Source organism: Athalia rosae, chromosome 2 (assembly GCF_917208135.1).
Source record: "Athalia rosae chromosome 2, iyAthRosa1.1, whole genome shotgun sequence".
NCBI classification, from domain to species: Eukaryota; Metazoa; Arthropoda; class Insecta; order Hymenoptera; family Athaliidae; genus Athalia; species Athalia rosae.
The window spans coordinates 24,371,957-24,390,991 of record NC_064027.1 but is presented as its reverse complement, the minus strand read 5'-3'; the positions used below and the strand labels follow the sequence as shown (position 1 = coordinate 24,390,991).

General features: G+C 39.7%; 1 long non-coding RNA gene across 1 annotated transcript; it reads left to right on the top strand.

Annotated features, from left to right (window-relative positions):
• The first annotated feature begins 2,095 nt into the window (after nt 1–2,095).
• LOC125500047 lies at nt 2,096–10,300 on the top strand. The gene is made up of 3 exons (XR_007277221.1): nt 2,096–3,694; nt 7,818–7,979; nt 8,073–10,300. It is a non-coding gene; the product is annotated as an uncharacterized LOC125500047 (long non-coding RNA).
• The last annotated feature ends 8,735 nt before the right edge of the window (nt 10,301–19,035 follow it).

The following is a 19,035-nucleotide window of genomic DNA, read 5'->3' as shown; positions in this document are numbered from 1 at the left end:
GTGTGCTACATGAGGTACCGCTGGCTCTGATCAATCTGCGACTGCATCTGATCGATATCAATACGTTACAATCGCTTAAAACAAGGCTAAAAATAAAATCAAGGTCTTCGAGTTTTTACGATAATTCACGGGATAAATAAATTGCTAAGCTCTAAACGTTAAACAATTTTTATACCCGAGGGCTCATTTAAACTGCCCATAAAAATTAAAAATCTTTGATCATCGATAACTATATCATTGCTAGAGTCGTTTTCTTCGTTCGTAATGCATAGCACATCTCATGAATATTCATCGACACTTCCAGTCATAGATTATACATTACGACTCCCAATTTTCAATCAGAAGTTAATAAATTCATATGTATTAAAGCATAGATCTCAGATTCGGAATGAAATTTCCGACACCTACGTACCTCTCTAATGAACTTCCATAGGATATACCCATACATTTTGCGATCCGAGAATCAGGAGGATGTATTAGACCGGATTACCGTTGAAACAATAAAGATTATAAGGAATTGAGGGCAGACACACTATTTGGATGAAGATTTGTTTTTCCCCGGGCAATATTCAGCCCAGGGCCACGAGGATTATTATATGCTTTAAAGTCTTGCCTAACGACTAAACGTGTCTAATTCTCTAATCATACATGCGAGAATAACGTATAACATGCGCAGATTTTCGATCCGACCGAAAGCGGTTTCAGGATAGATCTCGCCCGGTGACCGAAAAAAAGCAAAAAATAAATAATAAAGGCCTGCAGGATGACGACTTAAGTATTTTTTATCGATAAAAAATCACTAATAGTCAATAATGGTGTTACTGCCAATGTTAGATACGGCTGCCGCATGTTACCGGGTTGCATTAAGTCACTCATGAGGACATTATTTGTCATTCAAATTTTTGTCGATTATATTTTAGGAGGCAATTGATCGATCAATCCTATTATAGAGATAAGAACAGCCCTCTCGCAAGTAGAGCTCTGCGGGTGGAGTGGAAGTAATTTTTACGGTCACTCGGCATTGCGCGTATGCGATCAAATCGTCAATTAAAATTGAAAGTATACTATAATATAACATGATCGCGCTACCGGCGATGTGCTTGCGATAGGTATATTGTGGGCGCCAGACAGGAGCACTGTTTATGCAAATTATTTTTGTCTCACCTCGAGTTAATCGACACGTCATAAATTCGATCCGGCGTATTATAGGGTATAAGTATACGCATATATGATCGGCGGGGCTATAGTTTTCGTTTCTGAAAATTGCCACGCCCAAAAATAAAAATATAATACAAACCCATAGGCTTCTCTACTCGGGTATGTCACCCATCCGCGTGAACTGGTTAATGGATAATTGCAACTGGAAAGACATTCGCGTCGCGGACGGAACAGAAGTGACTTTCTAAAATTTAACTCACCGTATCATGTACATATATGCTGAAGCAGCGGTACACCCGGACAATATTTATTAAATATAAATTTAATCCAAAAATTTTTACGTTGCGCAAGGAACCGCAGGACGAAATGATATTCTCTTTAATATGATCGATGATAAATCATAAACACGAGACTATTAATTTCGACCGATAATTGCCGGGAGATTTTTATTGCCTGCGTGATGGTGTGATATAAAAGTTCATAATTGCCGATGTGATCAAGGGACAGTCGCAGTCGACATTATTCAAAAAGTCCGAACACCTGCGGATTATTTTATTAGAAATTCACGTTCTTTCAGTCGACTTTCTGATAATTTAGCAAAAAGTTGCCTCAGTTTTTTTTTTGTTTGCTTTTCTTTCACTGATCATTAGCAGCAAGTTGCAGCTCCGTGATTCTCGCACGGTGTTGTGTAAATGATCATGATGATGATGGATAATCTAGAGTTTGTCAAAGTCTGACAAAACCGTCTACTTATCCTATTATAAAAATTAATTGACTGCTCTGGGCCAACCCTCGACGCTCTAGTTATCATCGCACCGTTCGAAAAAAAAAAAAAACAAATCCTCCACATGCATAAATATTTTCGTTCGAGTGTAGGTAATATGTATAGTACCTACGGTAAAAAAAATGGTTGAAAAATTATGCATCTCGGTCAGCGCGCCGCTGCGACGAAATACCAATTTAGTAATTAGTCAACGTTTGCATGTATACAGCCTCACGAACATAACGAATATCCCGAAGGCTGCAACGATTATATTCGTAACGTAAGGTATTATCGTCCAGACAGTTCGTAGGTACGTAGGAAATAAAAAGACAGCGAACCTTTACAGATCGGTACAGAGACTCACGCGATACAATTTGCATAAACTTTGTACCTACTCGTTCTATACTATCCGCGCCGTGGTTTACATCGATTCATTGCATGCCCTATTAAATCGAATTCAATTATTGGACACGCCGCACTTTCTCAGAGTCAACATTTTCGGAGCAAACTCTCTTCCGCGTTTTAATATCGTAAATCAAAAAGTATAGCTCGATCGTAGCCAAAAATATTGTTTGATGATCAATTTTGGATGATATACGATTCGCATCGACGTCTCAAAGAAAAAAAATCACTTCCTCTTACAGTTACCACACGTGCATACGTGACTCGGAAAACTCTTCGTCCGGGAGAAGTTCTCTTTTACCGAAATGTTACCCTATTCCTGTACGAGGAAGTCCTTTCAGCGGAACGAATTCCCTAATTCTCCGTAACGAATCGGTAGCTATTCACAAACGGAGGAGAGAATGGAAGTTACAGGCCGTTGACGTGTCCACCCGAATGGAGACAAGGGTCGAACCCTACGAAGGGTGGAGCCTCGTCTCCAGCCAACCCTAAACTTGTACCGTGATACCTCTTCGCCAGACATGAACCTCTGGTACACTTGTTTATTATTATTTCGCCTTAAAGTACTCCCTTGGGTCCCCCCGACACGCTTCCATTTATTCCGTCAACGAGGACGTCAGGATACAATGAAACCGTAAACATTAATATCGGGATTCCAGGACGAGTTTGTAGCCGATATTATGTACGTTTCGTATTATGTATATCTCGACGTGATTTTTCAACCGAAGCGAAGTGGCACTGCGAAGTGGAAAAAATCATCGCCGTGAATTTCCATTAGGAAAACATAAAACTGAACGGGGATAGACGTGCGTGGGTGGGGCTCGACTAAATCAAAGACGAAGAAGTGGAAAAGGGCTTGCGTATTTTATTGGTCATTCATAATCATAGTGGAGATGTCGATTAGAACGCTTGATAAATCTTCGATTTATTGAAGTAGTAGTACTGGCTAATTAGCGTGACCGTTGAAGATCGAAGTGAGTGCGTTCCACAGATAGGGTATTCGCACGATACGAACACGATTTTAATGTTGCCTAATCGCCGTGTTGATCCGAGGATCGCGAAGCGGTGACGCAACGGTGTGCGGTCTACCAATCTTAAATTGTACTCCGGATGATCCAGTTTGAGAATCACACGTACGCGTCGGATCTCACTTTCATCGTTTCACTTAACCGAGGAGAGTGTCTCGCTCGCGTGTATGTATTCGGCATCTGGTGTCCCATTACATGTGTGTATACGTGTAAAAATGAAAATTTTTTTTTTCGCCGTACAATTTCCGCGGTGCGATGTCGAAAACGATGCGTGTAATCTTTTGTCTCGTTAAATCGGATGAAGTCTTCACTCCTTCGATGCAACGGGATAATTTGCCCCGAGGTAATTATTATTATAAATCACATGATCTTTGAAAGTGGGAGCTCCACAAACTCTGAAAAGATAGGTAATATGTGTAGGCTATATTTATCGTTTTCGATACGAACTAGGCGATGGTATGTTATATGTATGTACGTACACTGAAACGATACAGCGAAGAGTACGGGGTAAATAAAAATCTCGTTTCTCAATAGCTCGTGGATAATTCGAACGCTTTAACCGCGATACCTATAGGCTTCGTGATACCATCTTGTATACTCGGTCATTATATCAATAACACCTACTCTCGAGTGTATATATATCTCAACGGTGCTACAGTTGCAACCCGATGTATTAGAGCCGATCAAACACGAAACGCTTACACCGGCTGATCGGTCGAAAAAGCGCAATACGTACCTCAAGCTTTATTCCAACGTTTATTTAGAAAGGTGAACGGAATTTTGCCAATCAGACACGTGAACTAACGATCCCGCTTACGATCGCGGATCTAACGAAGCTGTAGCCTCCGTAGCGGCATGATCGGATCATCGTTGATATCCCCTTTTCTTTCGTCCCGCCGTTACACCTGCAAGTTCTCTTTTTTTTATCGAATATATCGGCGCGTACAATCGCAACTTCACGCCGCGAATTTCTATACATATTATACTTATTCGTTGAAATAACAGATCTAACGATCGTCGATTCGCGCTCGTTTATGTACGCGGCGGAATTTCGATGAATTTTTTTTACTCGAAATCGCATAACGTACACGGTACGCGTCTATGATATACCCACGAAATTTTCGTTTCATTCCTTTATAGCTGATTTCTCATCTCGCGAATTAATGGCTGTAACATTTGATATTTTATGCATATCTGCTGCGTATAGTCGTGTCGTTATTTCTACATTTTATACGTAAAAAAAAAGATATTAAAAAAGCGATATACCGCGGTATACACATCAATAACGATCGTGACATATTATTTATCGAAAACTCCGATCATTTTATTTTTGGATTAAAATTCGATCACAATCGTTCACCTACTAAAAATATAATGACCTACGAATTTGGAGACCGATATTTTACAGCTCCGGCATATGTATACTCGTACATGTATAATACTATATCATACGGTCGGAATAAATTTTCAACAAGATTATACCTACCGGGCCTGTACACGGTTGACAACATTAATAACCTTGTAACGTCGTCGCTCGAAATGACGCAATATTAAAAATGAAGAATAGCGAATGAAATATTGCCATTTTGAAAAGTTAAAACGAAAAAAAATCAGAACCATATTCGGGCTGGAATTTCCGTCCCGTATGGCCTTTATTTCGTTTCGATTCACCTAATTAATTTCGTTTGCAATTACCTATACATCGGGTACACAGGACTAAGATCTTTGCTCTATAACGTGTACGTAGGAATGTCACGCGTGTACCACAGGTGAAGGAAAAAATGAAAATGAAATGCAAAGGAGCTGCCGTTGAGCAAGTTTCGAATAAATAATATAGCGTATAATGCGTGCGTTACATACGCGACCGACAACAACGACTACCAAAAGTTGGTACGTACCACGCCTTGAATATATTTTTTTATCCGCCCTGCCCAAGTATATACACGAGATGTACTGTACGGGTTTTGATTCCTGCCGGGTAATGTTTGCGCTGCTGCTTCGAAAAAAATACAATCACCTCGTTGAAGATAATTAAATCAGACAACTGAAAATAAAATGAGAGAAAAATGGGTCGTGTATATCGAACGAGAACTTCAAGGATTCCAACTTGCGATTCTATGGTATATACATATATGTAGATGTGTGTACTTTTTTTTTTTCGTTCGTTTTTTCGTATCTCTTTATTTTATTACGTGGGTAGGACGTGCGCACCTCATCAAAGTGAAGGAGAACTCGGACAATTTGAAATGTTTATTTCGTGCTTAACAAAAATTCGCAAGAGCGGAATCGTTGGGGGGGGGGGGGGAGGATAATAGCATAATATACACACACCATAGGGTACGTGTGTACGGTTATTGAGAAAACAAATAACGATCTCTCCGCATGCAGAACCTTCGGGGTACGTTAACGTTACGCTTTTCTTGAATCGTCAATTGCAGACATTACATATGCAAAAGACACGGAGTGCCTGGAACCACCTTCGGCGTTTTTCAGAGATACATACGAAAGTGCATGAATAACAGAAACTTAAACGGTATCAAAGCGGGTACGCGTCTTTCTTAAGGATTCGCGAATCATCGCATGAGCTGTATTTTTAACTCGCAATCAAAAGTGGAATCGGTCTCCGAATCCTTTTTTGCCACAAACGAGAACAAAAAAAGAAGAAAAAAAAAACAAACAAGGAACGATTATTCAAAGCCTCCGAAATTGCTATAGATTTGTATCCACGAGAAAGTATCAAATGTACGCGCGGACGTATATAATACGTTTGAATCTCCACACGGTTTCGTAATCGGGCGTTCAATAATTTATTGCAGGAGAACGGCCGTAAGCTCGTACTACGCTCGGAAATTGCAGTACAAGTATAGGTGATACTCTAAGGTCAAACTTTCAGCTGCCGTCAAACAGGGAAAGCGTTTCCCTATAAACTATAGCAATTATGGGGGGGTATATCTATACCTGCAAACGTTAAGCTTTGAATATTAATTAATCGTGGACGTATATAAAAGGGAATGTAAAGAAGAGCTCGTCTTGCCGCAAAAAAAAAAAAAAGAATTAAAATAAAATAAATTAAAAGGTGAGAATTACGCGTTATACGATAATTGCGTGAGATTTTCAATTTATTTTCACGTATCGGCGAAGGAGGTGCGTAATCAGTTACCTGCGACGATGCACCTGTATATACCTCACGTTGCACGCGCTGCGGTAATACGTTCTATCTCGATATTTCAAACGTGCGTTGATATATCTGACAATGAGAATGTGGTACATGTGCGTACGTACGTGTATACATCGTAGCCCTACCACACATGAAATGAATCGTAAACCATGATGTTCAGACATCGATTTGCAACAGTGAATTGCTGCAGTTTGTCTACAGGGTGGTTATTGCAGAAACGCGGTTCGTTTTATGAAAACACTGCGATAAAAGATACAGGATTTTTTCTCCCTCGGTGTAACAAAATTAACAACGAAGCTTTAGATGTCGATCAATCTCCGTCCTTTTGCAGGAGTAAAGTAGATCAGGAAAAGTCGCTCGCCGATATCGTGAAACGCCGCCATTTCAATTCGGACATTTCAATTATCCTCGAAGAAGTTTGAAAACTTCGCTTCTATTTTTTACTAATTTTTTTCTTTCTCTTCTTCCTCCGGTCTACCCTGTACATACGAGTATGCGAACCGCGGTCGTTAACTCTTCGCACATGTATGCGTACATTAATGGGTTATCATTTACTCTTCAGGCTGGAGGCCTGAGTCGTTCGTTTTACGGTGCATTGTTTGAGTTTATTGTTAACCGCGCGCGTTATCCGATAATACCCTCTCACAGCGAACGAAACAAAAAAAAAAAAAGAAGAAAATTGGCAATAGACAACATTCCCCGATGGACCTCCGGGGCGTGTATATCAAAACTGCACCTGTTCGCTTGCCAATATAATATTGCAAACTACGATCCGAAGCGTTATCGAGTCGAAATCAAAGTGAGAAGGATAAAATAAAAAAAATTGGGTTCAGCTATCGGATGCGATCTCCGGTTCGGATAAGGCCATGCGTGCGGCGTGCGTATACAACTTTATAAGAGAATTGAGGTATTACACTCATAGGTACAATCCGTATATTGTACGTATAAATATACGAATTCTTTTTTTTATGGGCGAGAGCGTGCGAAATAGTGGAGAGTTTGCGTTGTTGACGGCACGCGAGATATTCTTGACGATGTTGTCGGACTATTGCAATTATATTATAGGTATACGTGTATACCCGTCGCACTTGCATCGGGTTATAATATGAGAGCCGTTTACGCGCAGTTCTAACTTATACTTGTCTTATAATATGACTCTGATAGGTTATATTTTATAACGTGTAACTTAGCCGGTGTACGTACGGTGTGCCTATCTAGAAAATATTTCACGCATCATTAAAGATTATACAGATGAATATATATTCAGCCATCGTTCATTTCATTTCAGCAATCATCGCTCCGTAATCTTTTGGCGGGTGACGTTCTCGTGACCTATACATACTATCCCGACGCGACGAATGTGATATAATTTTACCAAGATATCATCTACATCGGAAGACATACATACATATATGTATACCGTGATGCGAGTTCATCTTTATTAGAATTGGTACGTCTTCGCGCTCCGCATGCAGGCCTATCATAAGTACGTAGATATGCGTACGCAGACGTCGGTAAACTGACATCTATAAATAAATTGTAGACCACAGCCGATGCCGCCTTCAAAGACAAAACCGTAAAGTGGCGGTGTGTGCTCACGGTGCAGAACTTTAGAGTGCTTTTAACCGATGCGATGCTGCAGACGATCCGCCACTCTCGGATCTGACTGCTGTCGGTGCTCTGTTGCTATATGTATACCTATTTCCAGTGGATGTGTATACAGTATGTATAGCGTTGCATAATTCGCACGAGAGCTATATAACATCTAATAACACGGTGCTTTGGTAATACAAGTAACATTTAGATATACCTTCTCTAAGGAGTTCTCTTCAGGTGAACGGATGATATGCCCGCGCGCCTGCCACAGGCTTTTACCCAGAGCCCCGGCTCGCTTGGAACTTTTTTTTTTTTAATTCCATTTTTTTTTTTTTTTTACCTCACAACTGTATCGCTTCGGCTTGCCGTGATCCGTCTATTGCGTCTGTTGGAGATTTTCTGAGCGATCTGACTTTTGCTGTTCATTCATTTTTTTCAGAACATTAAAGTCGATTTATTCTAACAGCGATTTTATCATTGTTTTAACAGGGTTATCAACTTGTGCGGTTTTATGAGCACGTATGCAGCTATATCATTATACATACGCCGCGATATTACCTGCACTTCACATCAGGACGGAGGTTGGAAGATTTGTTGGTTTTATTATTTTTACCGATTTTTTATTTTTCATTAATTTTTTTTCATCCAACATCTCGTGTCTGCTATTACCTCAGCCAACGAAGATCTCTTCCGTAATCCACGGCGTTGCCCGATCTCCTTGGGCTTCCGCGATCTAGCGATCTTCCATCTGTTGTGTGTACCACATGCACACATATACCTGCTATATATTATATAGTTCGCTTAGATTTATCGAGATCAGCTGCCGGTGGTTGTTGGAATTCGTCTCACTGTGAAATATAAGCGAAGTTTTACTTTTACTTCGGATAAAATTTATGGATCGCAGGAATATACTGACAATTAGTTTTGTGAGTGCGGAAATGCGAAGGAGGTAAGAGGATCGAAGGAACTTGTCAATACGAAATGGAGCGAAGGAAAATCGACAAACTAATAAGAATGTTGAAAAAAGAAAAAAATCTATAACGTCCGTAACTTTTGAATACGTTGATATTACGTATGTATATGCCTATGATCGACGATCGTAAAAATATAAACGCTTCGCGGTACTTGATCTTACTTTGCACTGCTGCATCGCTGAGTTACAGGTATTATGTATTTTTATACATTTTTTTTCTCATCATCTCAGGTTTCACTAAAGTTTAACCGGCGAAGAAGTAGGGAATCGCATCATTCAGAAGGCAATGAAATCGTTCGATAACCGATCGTTAAAGGGCACGGCGCTCGTCAATCATCGGATAATGCGGTTGAGTGTAAAAACAAATGACTGGATCAGGATTGACAGTGATTCTTCCTGATCGGCAGCCAAGAGCTGTAACTACATGGTTTGTATGTACGCGCGTACATACACGAGGAGGGTAGGTATGAGAATATAAAACTGGTGCGCGTGGTTCTCTCGAGCGTGTTTCGGAATATGAAGCAACCCGTGCACCCGATAAGTTTCACGAATTCGATGGCGGTCTCTCTTTCGAGATCAAAATCGGTATATATACCCGAACGGCAGCTGATTGATGGACGCGCGATCGATGTAAATGTCGCCCAAAAGATATATAAGATTACAATTAACTTAATCTCATTTATATTTTATACTTTTTACTTTTGTCAAACGTCGAAAAAGGTACTCGTACACACACAAACACACGTACGTACGAACGATTTATACCTCTCAACGTTTACGTATAGCGCAGCTTCTCTCGGATTTTTGTTTTCTCTCTCGCGGTTCTCCCAGCTGATAAAATTATACGGTGTAGCTGGTTTCGACAAAATGTTAGCTGATTTAGGTGAATAGAAATGGAAATGAAAATATGGAAATTGAGACGAAGACGGAGGTGGGGATGGAGATAATGTACCACGTAAATGACGATCGTATATACAATGAGAAGGTCCCATTTACTTGAGGTTGAGAGACTGACAATGACGGGCTGAGAAACTTAGAGACGCACCACAAGACTAGCTCTCAGGTTCTCGTAACTTCCTAGAGCCATTTATCAGTCAGATAACCTTTTAATCCAGTCTACGAGTTTGCGTTAAAACACTGTAATTAACTGAACAATATGAAACTTGGATAAAATTTAGCTTTTTCCAGAACAAAAATTGGCTTCAGTTCCATCTCTATAGTTAAAAAAAAAAACCGTCACGAAATTCTTACTAATCTGAAGGGTGTAGACAAAAAGAAAAAATTGATCATCGAACTACAAGTCGGATGCGATGATTATCATTTCAGTTATGAGAGTCACTTGAGTAAGCTGCTTTATGTAACAATGGGAATTAAGACCGAGAGATATCCTGCGACTGAACCCAAAGTTCTGTGAAATTAGTCGGATTATCTTTGCCCAGGTACGGGCGGGCAGTAAGCAGCTGGCCGTCGATACCGAATCATTAGGTATACTCTGCAACGGGCACAAAAGCGTAAGCAGAAAATAAAATTTTGAAAGTTAATATTTAACGACCCATTTCGGGTAATTAAACTCGAGATCCTTGACTGCAATTCTAAATCGAGATCGTTTTTGATTTTATATGCTGTGTATAAACTTTTCGCATCATATCGCCTTCTTATTAATCACGTAACTCTGAATTATCCCTTTTTTTATTTCTATCTTTTTTTCTCTTCCTTGTTTCGCAAAAGAAATTACGATTCGAGAGTCTTAGCGTACGTGTATCAAACTGAATAAATGAAAAATGAAGAAAAAAATATCATGTTTTCACTAATCGGTGCCGCGTACGAAATGATATTGTTGTAAAATTTATGAGTAGGGTATACGATACATAAATATTTATAGGTGGGCACGTAGTTTATCATTATTCTTATCTTTCTTTTTTCTCGTTTTTTCTCTTATCCGGTTTTTTTTTTTTTTTTCTTTTCTTTTCTCGAAATTGTACCGCGACTTTCGATTTCCGCAATAAACCTTCGATATTTATTATATGCGCCGGGAGACCGGTTGCTCCCAACTTCGTATGTATACTTGCGATCGGTGCATACGATCTTCAAATTATATCATGAGTCTGAACCGGTATACGCATACATATATGCATACATAATTCGTTGATAAAATAAAATGAACAATAAAAAATAACCGAACCATATCACGAGGCGAAAAAACAAAAATCCAATTATTTTTTCCTCCGGTTCTTGTTGACAGCCGAACGTCGCCGGCACTTACACACGGAATAACGGCATCCTTTCAGGATATTAGTTTGATTGTTTTTTTTTTTCTCTTTGTTTTTGTGACTGTAATTATAGATTTTGGAAATTAATCGACACACATATATCCCTGCAGCCTACGGTGCGGCGGAAATCGTCGTTGTTCTATTTTCCTTTCTCACCCCTGCGCACCTGCATCGACGTGAAAACAGTCAATTTCCGATGTGTCTCGAGTTAGCAATTAGTTTTCGAAAGTAAAGTTCGACCCAACGGATTGAATACACTCATGTTGGTCTTCACACTGTACCCGTATAATCCATAAAACTGTATTATACGGAACAAATTTCCATCACGACATAACTGACGTTACGGAGCCGCAACCACCCGTGAGTAGTAGCAGTATACGTTATAAAGCATCGCGATTGTATTTCATGTTTTCGAAAAATTTACCGATCAAATCTCCGCTTCCTGTTGTTATTCCGTACACCGAAATTACCGAGCTCGCTGACGATTACTAATCGCATCCGTAATTGAAAAATCAAAATGTAACACGGGAGTGCAGGTTACGTTATTTCACATTGGATAAGCAACGCTTGAAATTACAAAGGTGGTTGTTTACTTAGTTGGTTTTGTAGCCGCACCTTTTTAGCTGCTGGACTGGAACTTCTGCATATTAAATTAATATAATCTGACGAACAAACGAATTAATGAATTTAAATTCGGAGACGAAAAAAATTCCAGAACTCAAACGCGTCTAAAGATCATTGTTCCCGTATGTTCAGTTTGCGACAGAAAATAGGCGTGTCTTTATACACCAGGCGATTATCATCCAGCTGTCAGAAGGCCACTGCAGTTGAATAAATGAATAAATTCTTCTAAAACACTTTTCATTTTCTTCAAATAAATTATAACGAATCGGCTGGTGATAAGATTTGCAGTCCTCAGTTTGCATATTATCCTCCCCGTCTGCGGTATGGTAATCGCAAATGTCAAGGTAGTGGTATAAACTGACGGAGTGAAAGGTCTCTTTACGCACATTTTATATCCTTACAATGTATGGCGTTTGAAAGTCCTACCTATCTAATTAATTGGCAACGACTAATTTTGAGAAGCTGTTCGAACCGATCGAACCCGCGTTACCGGTTTCCTGCACGTTTTAACAGAGTTGAAACAAAACGCATTCGCGATCGTGATAGTCCGCGTATCGATAAAACTTCGTAAAAACCACCTCGTCCGATAAAGCGATCGACCGTATCATCGTAGGAACCGATATCTTCTCTCACTATTTTACAATCCATATGAAATTTGATAATTGAATTTTGAATAACATCGTTATACCTGCGTCCAGAATGATCGCGGTTTGCGTGGCGAGATAGCGTGCGTTGTTGAGAAAAAAACCGCACAAATGATATTCAAAAAATTATGATTTATTTTCAACGATCCAGGCAAATCGCGGACATATCGAGTTGCGCAAACGACGGAAATGGGTGTATATAAAGTTAGTTATATTATATTATTGCGTAAGGGAAAACGTCGATGGTCGAAGACAACGTCTTTTCAATATATTAGCATCCCAGCGTGGGATTCGAATAAGCTATCCCCGATCCTTGTAGACGTCGACGTATGCACGACATAGGCACATTCGTGCCAAAAGCTCACAAAGGTAATTTCAACGGACGTCTATACGACGAGATAACTCGTGTATCGTACTGCAAACTTCACGTTCATATTCCTTAATCATAATTTCAATATCCTTACGATATGAACGGTAAGAAAAAAAAATTATCCCAGGTTGTTTTAAAATCTCCATGTAACATTCTAGCTTCCATTTACCTTTTTCACGTGGGTGCGGGCCTCTGATTTATTATATGACTAAAATAATTCATCCTAAAAGTCAAGTCAAGCTAGTTACTATAAATATATTAAACATACATATAGCCGTTCCTCATTTTATCGCGAGTGACAATTTGTCATTCGTTTTACCATTATTATATTATGCAAAATAACGAGTAAGAGAAAAAAAAGAAAATTACGTCGAACAATATTAATCTGAAATATAAACGAAACCAGTCCGGAATTGCATAATTTTCAAAAACAAGAAAGAATGGAAGGTAAAAAGTTCGTAAAAAAAAAAAAAAAAGAGAAGACAAAAGCGTAATTTGTGGCTGGATTGAAACGACTTTCAATTGAAATCAAAATGGGCGAATTGCGCAGCAGATGTGTGTGCTTAAGCTTGAAGATTTTCATAGACGTGAGAGAATCTTATTTTATGTTATGAAGGGAATGGCATGACCTAGGTTACGCCCAAGATGCACAGGTAGCAGAATCTTGTGGTATAGACTGGGTGGTGTGTATATAAATAAACGAGAGGATAGAAGAGAAGAGAAGAGCGAAGAGGACGAAGGAGAAAAAGAAAACGAAGAGGACGTTATAACTGGAGTTAGTCGGGACGAGTAAAGTATAGGGTCTTGAACAGATCAATTTTTTTGTAGCGAAGCGAGTAACAACCACGCGGTTATAGTAGACCTCAGATGAATGTGACAATCTTCCGTGTCGTGACATTCTTACGTTCTCCAACACTCGTCAGCTTCCCGGACCATTTTCTCGAGTTAATTGTTGGGACAATTAAACCTTGTGTTTTATTAAGCCTTATAAACGAGAGGAGTTTGTGAAGAGCATGGGAAAATAGGTGTTTGTTTGTTGGGTTAGTTGAATTCTTTACTCCATCTCATAGGTCTTTGGTCTCTTGGTCTCTGCTCTCTTCTGGACCGTCGTCGCACGACCGTTGTCCCACAACCTTAATCCTGAAACACTCGAGGTTGAGAATATAAATTTTATTTTTAATTAGGCTCTCAAGTCACAAAGATCTTGTTCATCTCTTTCGCAGGGTGTTACATGTATACCTGAGCGAGACTTTGTGTAACATATATATATGTATGTAATATTAAAACGTCAACCGTATAAACTCTCTAGACCTAATATTATAAAATTAGAAATCACATGAAATAGGAACTAGAAACTCGTAATATCCAAGCCGATCGTTTCATTCAAATCTACAGCTCAAGTACTGTTATTGGACACGTTATTACAGTCGTAAAACATCAATTTCGTATCGATATTATGCGCCACACGGGAGTCGATCACCACCGCCAATGATACGTGTTTCGCCTTCATTTTTTTGTAGTCCTTTTTTTTTTTTTTATTATTTATTCAAAATTTGAACATTTTCGTCCAACGCGGTCGCAGCCGAGTTGTCGTTCCAGGTAATTATACTTGCGCGCGGAGTTATCAGGGAATAAACTTTTTCTGCAAATTTAATACCAGTTGTTTCAGGGACTTTTGCTACCAAGTCCTCAAAACGGCGAAGGTTTACCTTGAAATATCCGTGACGATAATATATATAATTAAAAATAATGATTAAAATAAACGAATTTACTTTACAACTGAGATTCTATCGGAACGATCGCGCACCGAACGACGGACACCTGTACGGTTTTTAGTTGAAAAAAATGTTATTCATACGTTTTCGTGCGAAAATTTATGTCTCTATGTCTATCGTATGAGCGGAGAGCGAAGAGAAAAAAAAAAAAAGATGAATAAGATGTGAAGAGACGAACGAGAAAAATAAAATTAAAACAAAATTGGATAACCTTGCGACATCTCCTCGCATTCCTTACATCACCGGCACATGTGTATCATAAGTCGCTACGGCCGGTCGTAATATTCGGCGTTATGGAATTATTTAATTTATTTCATTCCACTTCTTTGTTTTGCTGTTTCTGTTTTTATTTCTCAGCAATAAACAAAATTCACGTTCAATAAAAATATCGAGTTATCGAAAATTGGCATTTGCCGCTCATGACATACATTGCATCTTTATAGATACATACGTATCCATGCATATTAACTCGTTGGAACGGTTTTTTTTTTTTCTGAAATATCTTATTTGCGTTTCATCTTTATACTACTTTACTGCGCACGGCGTGTGGCAGACCACAAGGTTTTGGATATACCTGCACAAGTTCTCGATTACTGTGTACCTGCACCTTATAAGTACTCGGGAATCCTTGTCAGATGAAGAAAAACGACGGTGGAACTTACGAGAGCGTTTCTCATGCGACATATGTATCATACCTACAGCATTTTACGTTGCCGTCGCCTTCGCAATCTCGCTGTAATTTAGCCCAAGGTGCACCTCCGCGCTCCGGATGGCCCAGGGACGAAGAAAACGAGACGAAGAGGAAGAAGAGGAGGAGGAGGAGGAGGAGGAGGAGGAAGAAGAAGGATACGATGAAGAGGAATAACGATAAAAAGGAAGATTGAGAAAGAGAACTCTCGCCTCGATTATTATCTCTTATCTTCTTATCATCTGACGGGCGTGATGCTGCAGCAGCACCAAGAAAAGGCGTCGGAACGTCCCTGGACTCGCGGCGAGTACCGCGCCAGGCGTCTTCCCATACAGTCGACCGTTCTGCGCCGCTATACTCTTCGTTTTCTGTTATATCTCCCGTTTCTCCTCGTATAGTTCGTACCGAGAGCGTGAACCTGTTCCATATGAACAGAAAAATAAAATATAAAATCTCGAGTAAAATAAAAATAATCTCAAGGGAATGTCAAGTGGCGCGTAAAAAGGGCTCAAGTTCAGGTTAGTTACCGGGTAATGAGCACCGAGTTATGGGATGTATTCGGTAAAGAAGCTCACCTCGTACCGTACCCCCGTAGATTAGAAAAAGAGAGAAATAAAAGGAGCGACGAAAGAGAAAAATAAGAGGAGAAAATTCTCACCATCCGCGGGATATCGCGGGAATCTCGACTGAAAATGACGTTCACGTTATCTAGTGGTATCCCTTCTTTTTCTTCCTGCTGTTTTTTTGATTTTTTTTTGTTTTTTTCTTCTGTTCCATGAACTCTTGATCCTCCTTGCATGGATCATATCGGTTCGGTTATTAATTATATGGCGAGCAAGAAACGGGTTTGTAAAACACCAGTTTTCAGCTTGGACATGGACGGGAAAGAAACGCCTTTGTGAAATCGAAAGGAAATTTACAACGAGGATCCAGTTTCTGCAACGCGATCGAGAGAACGTCGGAAAGGATTCGTTATTAAACTGACGAAATATTTCGATTCGCTGAAAAATTCATTCTCCGGGTCGTCGACCGTTTAGGACCAAAAAATTATTCCCGCTGGAAAGGCATGCGATCTAGATATGTTACCGAGATACCGGTACGATGTGATATATTTTGATGGATGATCGTTGTTTTCGCAGAAATTTTTTTTTTTTTTTCTATTTCATCGCGGAACATTATCTTGCGAAAGAGAATATGTAGATCGTTAAAGGACGTTAAATACCTACGCGATATCCTATGTAGGCGTTGCCGAAATGCAACGAACGTGGCTAAAAGTTGTTTTTTTGTTGTCTTTCGTTCCTTTCGTCGGTGGAACGGGGCATAAATCAATTCGAAAACTGGAATCGGTCTCCTGAATTCTCGTTACGTCATCGAATACGGTGCGGAAAATAAGAAAAAAAAAATTTATCATGCACACCGCGGACACTGCACATATCGTGTGCCCAGAGGCCATCGTCTGTATCATGCGACGTGTGTGCTTCGAAAGGTTACATTTTTCAAGAAAAAAAAACTTGACGACCAATAACTTCTGAACTCCGAAACGTTGTTCGCAAAACGCTTGTTATGTATACGATCGCCTACTTTCTATGTCTTCTGGAGCAAGATGTAGACGTGAAATTCTAGTTCATGGGTTACATATAGTGGTCCTAAATTTGTAACGCGGGCAGTAAACAAGCCGATAAATTAAAAGAAAAAGGAAAAGTAAAAAAAAAAAAAACCCCGTGGGTAAATATCTCGTGCGCGATGGTATAAGCCATCGTTATTAATTTTATCCATATTTTAAACATTATTTATACCTATTTCATCGGCGAGAATTATACTCCGACCTTCGATGATCTAGAGACTCTTAATGCGACTGTACCACCATGGCACCTTATATTACCAATTATCCTTCGATCGCAAACCGTGCACGCTTCGTGGATCGATAATATCGGCATCAACGCGCGATCAATTACTTCAGCACACCCAGCTTTTCGCCTCTGCTAATGGTGTCGTCAATTTTAGAACGATCAGGCTCCCGCTATTTTATCATCCGACTTATTTATTTTCACAGTTTTATTTTCAATTTACTTCTTTCATCTCAATCTTTTTTTTTTTCTCCCCCGACGAACACGAAAATGTTCACCCATTTTCATCGGAGACTTCTGTGAGTCACGGATTACCTAATCAAATAACACGGTTTGTTTCTAATGATTATACCTGAATTGCATTCGATACGCGACGATGGATCAAATGATCGCGTACGATGACACGTTCCATTGATTACCCTGCATCATCGTAAATTTATAGCAAACGATACCGATTTTGTCCTTTTCCGATCCCGACGGACAGTCCAAATAAGGAGTTGGACGTTCACGTCGTCGCGACGGGGGGATAACGACTTCCTATTGATACGAAGTCTCAATTTGCGCCGGATAAGTGAACGTCAATTGCTGCCGCGGTACAACGTTGTCTTTCAACTTACGTATACCCACAGGTGAGGGGGGAAGGGGGGACGTGTAATTTTCACTTAACGCGTCATTAGCCAAAGAATTACCTGTCCACCTGCGCTGAATCGGCCGCAAAGGATAGAAGAAGAGGACGATGCGCTGCACGTGCATAAATTTCTGTATACCTGTTATGTGAATATTTACTAGCTCGTACGGCCCGTATGTCGTGACTATTATTTAATGTTACAAGTTTCGACCTTGATTTGCAGAGTATTTGAGACTATATTGGATAGGTTATGAACGTAGTGGTCCAGTCTATCGGAATGGGTATCGGTCCATGGAGCTGAGTCGGTCTGGGTACATAATATATATTTATAATGCCGTAGGCTGTTGTCAGTTACGTTGGTTGTTAGATAGTCCATCGGTTTTATGTATGCCGTAATCGTGAACGTGATCGGAGAAAGTTGCTACTAACCGCAGCTCATCCATTCATTGATGTACTATAAGAGACGACTATCTTACTCCAAACGATTTTACGAAAGCGTTCCAATCCACCCGCCGAGCCAGGTTTTATGCTACAACCAGACACGTGAAAAACGCTCGCAATATTTCGCTCCTCAATCGTAATTACATGGGGATAAAAAACCGAAACTCCTCGATCCAACCTTTTCCGATACAGACAACAAAAGTAGAATTTCACACGCCATTGTCGATGCATTTGCATACGCGATGGCAAAAAAACGTTATTTTGTCTGGAATCGATCTTGATCAATTTTTACGTCATTCCAGTCATGTTTTTATGCACATTGGATAAAAGGAGGGGATTATTTATTTGTACATAATATATATAATATATATATATCGTCAAGGAATTTCGTACTAAGCGATTAGGTATATTATGTATCCAGACGTGACATCGATTTGAATATCTAACATCTGATCGGTTGGCCATACACGTTGTACGTACAATGTTCTCGTTATTGCTGCCACCTTGTAGATTGTTCAATGATAAATTTCATATTCATCCGTATATAGTATTTTATAAACGACTTTTTAGAATTCATTACAAGTTTTTATGCACTAATCACAGTCCGATTCGCGAGATGATCGAACGTAGCCGTTATTGTTGTTCCTTAT